The sequence below is a fragment of the Hyla sarda genome, chromosome 7, assembly GCF_029499605.1.
Source record: "Hyla sarda isolate aHylSar1 chromosome 7, aHylSar1.hap1, whole genome shotgun sequence".
NCBI lineage: Eukaryota > Metazoa > Chordata > Amphibia > Anura > Hylidae > Hyla > Hyla sarda.
The window spans coordinates 208,715,022-208,722,008 of NC_079195.1; positions in this window are offsets into that span (position 1 = coordinate 208,715,022).

The following is a 6,987-nucleotide window of genomic DNA, read 5'->3' on the forward strand; positions in this document are numbered from 1 at the left end:
CTGCCCAATGCCTTAGCCACTAGGGTCTATCGGTACTACACACTTACCCCTAGAACTCTGGATCTAGATAACAATCAAGCAAACTGTTACCTTACTGGATACGTATATTTGTGAGTTAGCTACAGGAATACCTTCTGGCCAGTAAAATCATCCTGAACATGTAAAGACAAAAGAACATATTAGTGCATGACATTTGTGCATAACAGTGGTATGGAATGGTAATAGAACATGTTACAATCCCTAAGACTCATTTTCTTGTTTGACTGTGAGATATATCCATATATCTATTTTTTCTTATGAGTATATGTGATTAGTTATGTGTACTGGACTTTGTATGTACACTACTGAAGTTTATGTACTGGATTATGTGTACACTGGATTTTATGAATGTAAAGTCAGTCTTGGTATCTGATTGGTATTTTTTGGATTAGGCGCTAGTGAAGGGTGGCGTTTTATTGTTACTCCCAGAGGAGCTGGGAGAGCACCTTTAAGAAAACACTATAACACATGTAAGAAATATATTTTCTTTCTTTACTTACGTACAGGAATTATGTACTTCTGTACAGCAATTTTATACTTATGTACAGTAAAACCATTTACATTATTGACATTTTATGTAACCATACATTTTATTTGCTTGGAATGCAAAGGTTACATACCAGCAGCACAACACTTGAGATATCCAGGTGACATTTACCTTCTGGCTGAGTGCAAAATTTTTGTGCACAAAAATATAGTACCATTAGAACATATACATTGACGGTCATGAAGGGCTCTACAGTCCACCTACATTATGGAGTCCTGAATGAAAACACGGCTTTGCCGGGCACAAACTTACTAGGATCTCCTCAGGCAAGGAGTCTCTCGGCCAGGGGCCGGGCACAAATTTATGAAGGTGGTACGTTGCAAACAGGAGAAGGTCTTGGCATAGTCCTGCCAGGCACTTTATCTGGAACTTATTGGAGAACTGATGAAAACCTTTAAACAGCAAGAGGGCACCAGAGTACCACACAGTTAGTGATGAGCATGACACTTCAGAAATAGGATTTTCCTGCTTCCCAACCTCGCCTATCAGCGTGCTTCCTACTTTGCGACATATAGCGAGGAGCACGAGGTTGGGCTTCCCTCATGGGGTTTACAATAGTATCCCAAGAAACATTGGTGAGCCGGGACTGTGCCACTGATCGGTTCACGCTCACAACAACATTAATGGCAGCGGCTGAGGCCACTAGGACTACAGTTGGTGCCAGTTGGTCCGGTCTCACCTCCTTGGGTGGAGTAGGCCGTGGCACATAAGTTGGTGCCCATTGATCAAACTTCACCTCCTCAGAGGGAGTAGGCCTGGGTACATTCTCTGTTACAGATGATGAACTGGACCTTAACATGTGCTTGGGATCCATGATGGGCATCTTGTACACTTCCTCTTCACAGGCTATCTCTGGCAACCTCATTGGCCGAATCCCGTGGGGATCTGCGTAACAGTCATCTGATGGGAAGTATGTGAAGGGTATCTGTGTTGGACTTTTGGGCCTAGTTATGGCTGCAGCCCATTCACCCCGCAGACTCTTGACTGGGGTGTACTCTGCAAACTCCCCTCGCTCTAGGGAGTGGAATCTTCTAGGCAGGTAGTCCCGCTGAACGGCCCTTCTATTGACTAATATGGTCCCTCCATGCCGGCAGTCCTGTAGGGTACCAAAACCTCTTGCTTTGTCAAATTTTACAACTGTGGCATGTAGGTGCTCTAAGGGTGGCTCACCCTCTTGAGGATAGTCCAGCATGCGAATGTATAGAGTTTCCATCTTTTTAGTGTCCCTCTGTTGCTTTGCCTGGACTTCATAAGGGAGGCGTTTCGGCCAATATCTCTCTCTATGCTGGGCCCTTAACTTTTCAATGATGCCAGCAATTTCAGCCTCCCTGCGGGCCCTTTCTGCCTCAGCTGTGGTGACCACGGGCGTGCGCTGCAGGTGCATACTTCTGCGCTAGGTGTTCCCTGTCAGGGCTGGAGGAGGATGAAGGAGTAGAAAAAGCGGCTTCGGCCGGCGTACTTACATCCGACTCCTCGGTTGCGATCTCCGCCCAGGATCCCCAGGACCTGTGGTGAGGGGACAGCGATGCAGGCCCCGACGTCTGCGGTGATTCCCCTCTTGGGGTGGCTGGCCACTCCTCTGGAAGCGGGGGCAGGTTGCAGGTTGGCACCAATGATCATGCAGGTGTACTTGACATAGCAGCCAGGTCTAGGTTGGCAGGAGATAGTAAGAAGAGAACATTTCTGCATCCCGATGAATCAGCCGCCCTGTAGCCATATTTGTTCTTTAATGTGTGTTACAAATACATATGTAGCTCAATTACTCCTTGACTGTAAAACATCGTAATCTGAACTGAGTTCACAGATAGTCAGGAAGCTACATCCCAGGGATGACAGGGATACAATTGCTGGGCAATGGAATTTGCTATCATTATTTGTATTTGTGAACTTTATCCTATATAGAGGAACTCCGCACCTAGACAGGATTACTCTTGCAATTATTCCCCACCCCTGTGTATTTAGTCCTGACAAGAAAGAATGCCATGCATTTACATTACATTGAAAGTACAAACATGTCACACAAAAATGTGCTCAAGGATGCCGTCTATTGCAATCCTTTCTCCAAGAGAAGAGACACCTCCACAAGCCCTCCCTTCTGAGCCAAAAGGCACATGCAGCAATCTCTGCCTAGAATTTCCCCGGGATGGATATCCCTTGTGTACATAAGCATATTAAAGGGGTACTCCACCCCTAGACATCATATAAGAATAGGGGATAAGGTGTCTAATCATGGGACGACCCCCTCAGGCTCGGCTGCGGCACCCCAGACACCTGGTGCACGGAGCGAACTTCGCTCCATGCTGGATGACTGGTGATGCTCGGCGGACGCTCATGACATCACGGTCATGCCCCCTCAATGCAAGTCTATGGGAGGGAGCGTGACGCCCGTCACGCCCCCTTCCATAGACTTGCATTGAGGGGGCGTGGCCGTGACGTCACGAGCCTTCGGAGCTACACCTGATGCTATGAATGAACGCCTAGTGCAACAGGGAGATTGCCGGGGACCCCTGCGATCAGACATCTCATCTCCTATCCTTTGGATAGGGGATAAGATGTCTAGGGGCAGAGTACCCCTTTAAGCTGTTATTTCTAGCTTACAAATTTTTGCTTCCACAAGCGCTAAGATTTTGGAGGATAATATTTGCTCTTGGTATAATTTTGGCGTCAGTGCTTCTAAATAACAAGTATTCAGTATTTTTTGGGATATTGCAGGTTTTATTCCTTGTATATATTTTTGCCTCCCTTGTTCCATTTCAGGTAACGCTAACCAGTTTATAGAACACTTTGCACTCACTTGACTCCGGCCCCTAGCATGAGCGATAATTATTGCTGTAGTGATGCCAAGCTTCATGCCAACTGTGAACACAGGTCTGATCACGCTCATGATGTGGGTCAGTATGGTTAATGCCAAGATCACTTTGTTCTAATAAGGACACCTGTAAATTTTAAGGTAATTTTCATCCCACTTACAGGGCCAGGTGAGGAGGTGTAGTAAGTGAGTGTGTGGAGCATTTGCCAATTGGGACTAAACCTACACAACTATGTGATACAACCACTATAGGGGGTGCACAGATAGTAGCTGCACCCGAGTTCATGGCACATGGTTGGGGTGGTCCTGCTGCACATATTGCATTGCGTCCCAGGAGCTTTATGTGGTGCGCCAGGGGGCAGATGGTGTTAACCCCTAAATGTTCGTGACGCCAGGGCGTAGTTTGCCTATGTAACCACTCGAAGGTAGGTCCACTAATACTAGTTAGGCAGAGCAAATAAGAGTACAAGGCCAGGTTTCGGATAACAGTAGATTTACTGAGGTAGACAGATGGTACAGTCCTTACAGCTAGGCCAGGATCCCATAGAGGTGACCAGTAACACAGACAAAGTGGTGTTCTGACGTTAAATTTCACAAAAATGTGTACTAGCCTTTGTCACAGGCACTGCACCCTTTAATACATTTGGTGCTTTTACACTCCGATTACACCATCAAAACCTGTGTATTAAATCAGTGCTTTGTAAATCTTAGCTTTGTGCCGAGTACAACCAAGTGTCAAACCTTGTGTTTGATTCCTGCGGGTTACCTGCAGTTACCGCACCTTGTGATGACATTAATGAGAATGTCCGAAGATTTTCATCATTCCATTTATTAGATCATTTTCATCATTCCATCCATCAGATCACTTCCTTCATTTTCCAAGGCCTCTGCAAAATGAAAGCAGCGATCTGATTGGTTGCTATGGGCAGCTGGGCAAATTTTCTTCTGCACAGGTTTTGGTAAATCTCTCCCAATATTTCCCAAGCTTTCTCAGTCACCCGAAAAGATTTTTTGTCTGGCAAATAAGCCCTATTAGAGCTCTTCAGGAGATGTGGAAAGCTGGGTGCCACGCAAACTGTGTGCCACCCAGCTTTCCCGGTCTCCTGAAGCCCCATCAGTGGTAGGCTGCTCGTCCTCCCTGCACTCCTCACTGATGTCTTTTCTCCCCTAATTCTTCTCTCTCCTGCCTACCGTGTCCCCTCTCCCTGCCTCGCATTAACTGTTCTCTGCACCTGCCTGCAGGACAGTTAAATCATACTTTAACATAGGCCCTCATTTACTATTCTAAACCCGACTTCTTTTGTCAGGTTTTTTTGTCGCATCTTTGTCTGCGCCATGTCGCAGACATCGTGCGCCAGTCTGCGACACCATGCGACATTTTTTACCGACGGACCTGATGTGGATTCTCCCAAACCCGAAAAAGGGGCGTAACCCGACATTTCTGAGCTTTCCCACGTATTTATTAAGGTTTCCAACCCGAATTTGTTGTATTGTTGTGGATTTTTTCCCGACAGCTCAGAGGAGTTGGAAACCAAAACCAACAAAACCCACGTGCGACAAACAGGATGCAACATAATAATAAATTCCAGGGGAAAAAAGCAGTCGGGTAAGAAAGCAACATAGACTTACAACCCGATTTTCTAAGTAAATGAGGGCCATAGTGTTGCTGTGACAGCAGGATGTTTGAAACTCTTGGGCAATCTACGTATCTCCTGCCGCTGCAGCTACATGTTGGTAAGGTATGATTTGATTGTCCGGGCTGCAGAGATTTTTGGTATGGGCACCCCCTACATGGAACCTCTCCTGATCATGTTACTCTTGGGCTATAGCGATTGCCTGGGAGTTTTCTTTCCGGCTGTCTAAACCACATAATCAGGCCGGCCTCAGCCGCACTACCGATTCTTCACTTGGGGTACATAGAGAGGCAGCTTCTACCAGGGAGTTTGCAGATATTTGGGGGAATTACTGGTTGGCAGAAGGTTGGTACTCAGAGATACTTAAGTTATCAGGGTTTACTAGTTCCTTCCCGCTGTTTAAGATCATGTCTTTCATGTGCAGGCTCAAAGGGCTTTCCTTGCAAAATTATATCGTAAATTGTGCCCCCTGCAGTCAGACCTTCCAAAACATATAGCCAGCCCACCCCTTTCATTTACTTAATTTATACGACACTTTAGCAGTGTAGCTATAGGTGGTGCATCGGTAGTTATCGTACTTGAGTCTCAAATGACCCCAAAGGCTCCTCTACTTCATAAGGATATGGTCACACGTAACGGATCTACAGCATAATTTACACTTCGGATCCACCGGTGACCCGACCCAGTGTGCCTTCAGCTGTTACCAAAACCCCCTCCACCCCTGCCCCCTGGCCTGCTCGCAATGGCAATCCACCGCTCCTAGCAGCCACACAGGGGCCTATGAGACGCCACCTAAGACAGTATTTTCCTACAAGGGTTCCTCCAGCCAGAGGCATAACTTTTAGCGTCTGGGCGCCAATGGAAAATCTGCAACAGGGCACCATGTGCAATTTATAATACTGGTCTCTTATGGGGCAAATGTGCCTTGGGCCCCCTAAGATACCAGGGACCTGGTGCGACTGCTACCTCTGCACCCCCTATAGGAACTCTTCTGCCTCCATGCTCTGTCACTTTCTTCTTGATACTCACCATAAAAAGCAGTGTTTTCCAACCAGTGTGCATCCAGCTTTTGCAAAACTACAACTCCCAGCATGCTGGAAGTTGTAGTTTTGCAACAGCTTGATGTACACTGGTTGGAAAATACTGTATTAGGGTACATTCACACGTACGCAGATTTGATGCGCAGGATTTGATGCACAGGATCTTCTGCTGCAGATTTCAATGTAAACTAAATGATTGAGCACAACTTCTAATCTGCAGTTACAAATCCTGCGTATCAAATCTGCACAGGATCCTGTAAGTGTGAATGTACCTTTAAAGGGGTAGTCCAGTGCTGAAAAAACTTATCCCCTATCCTAAAGATAGGGGATAAGTTTAAGATCGCAGGGGGTCCGACCGCCGGGGCCCTGGCTCGCTGGCCTGATAGCAGCTGTCGACCACCGCACGACACGCCCCCCTCAATACATCGCTATAGCAGAGCCGGAGATTACCGAAGGCAGCGCTCCGGCTTTGCCATAGAGTTGTATTGAGGGGGTGTGTCAACACCCGCTATCTGGCCAGCAAGCCGGGGCCCCAGCAGTCGGACCCCCCACGATGTGAAACTTATCCCCTATCCTTAGGATAGGGGATAGGTTTTTCAGCACTGTATATCTCCTTGAGGGTCTATTCACACGTACAGTATTCTGCACAGATTTGATGCGCAGGATTTCAATCTGTGTTCTATTTACATTGAAATTTGCAGCAGAAAATCCTGCGCATCAAATATGCGCAGAATACTGTACGTGTGAATAGACCATTAAGAAGACAACAATATAACAGCACATAGGGGCCCTGCTGCTCATTCTACATCTGGGGCACATGGTTATTATTAGTGTTGAGCGGCATAGGCCATATTCGAATTTGCGAATATTCGCAAATATATGGACGAATATTCACCATATATTCGCTAAATTCGCATA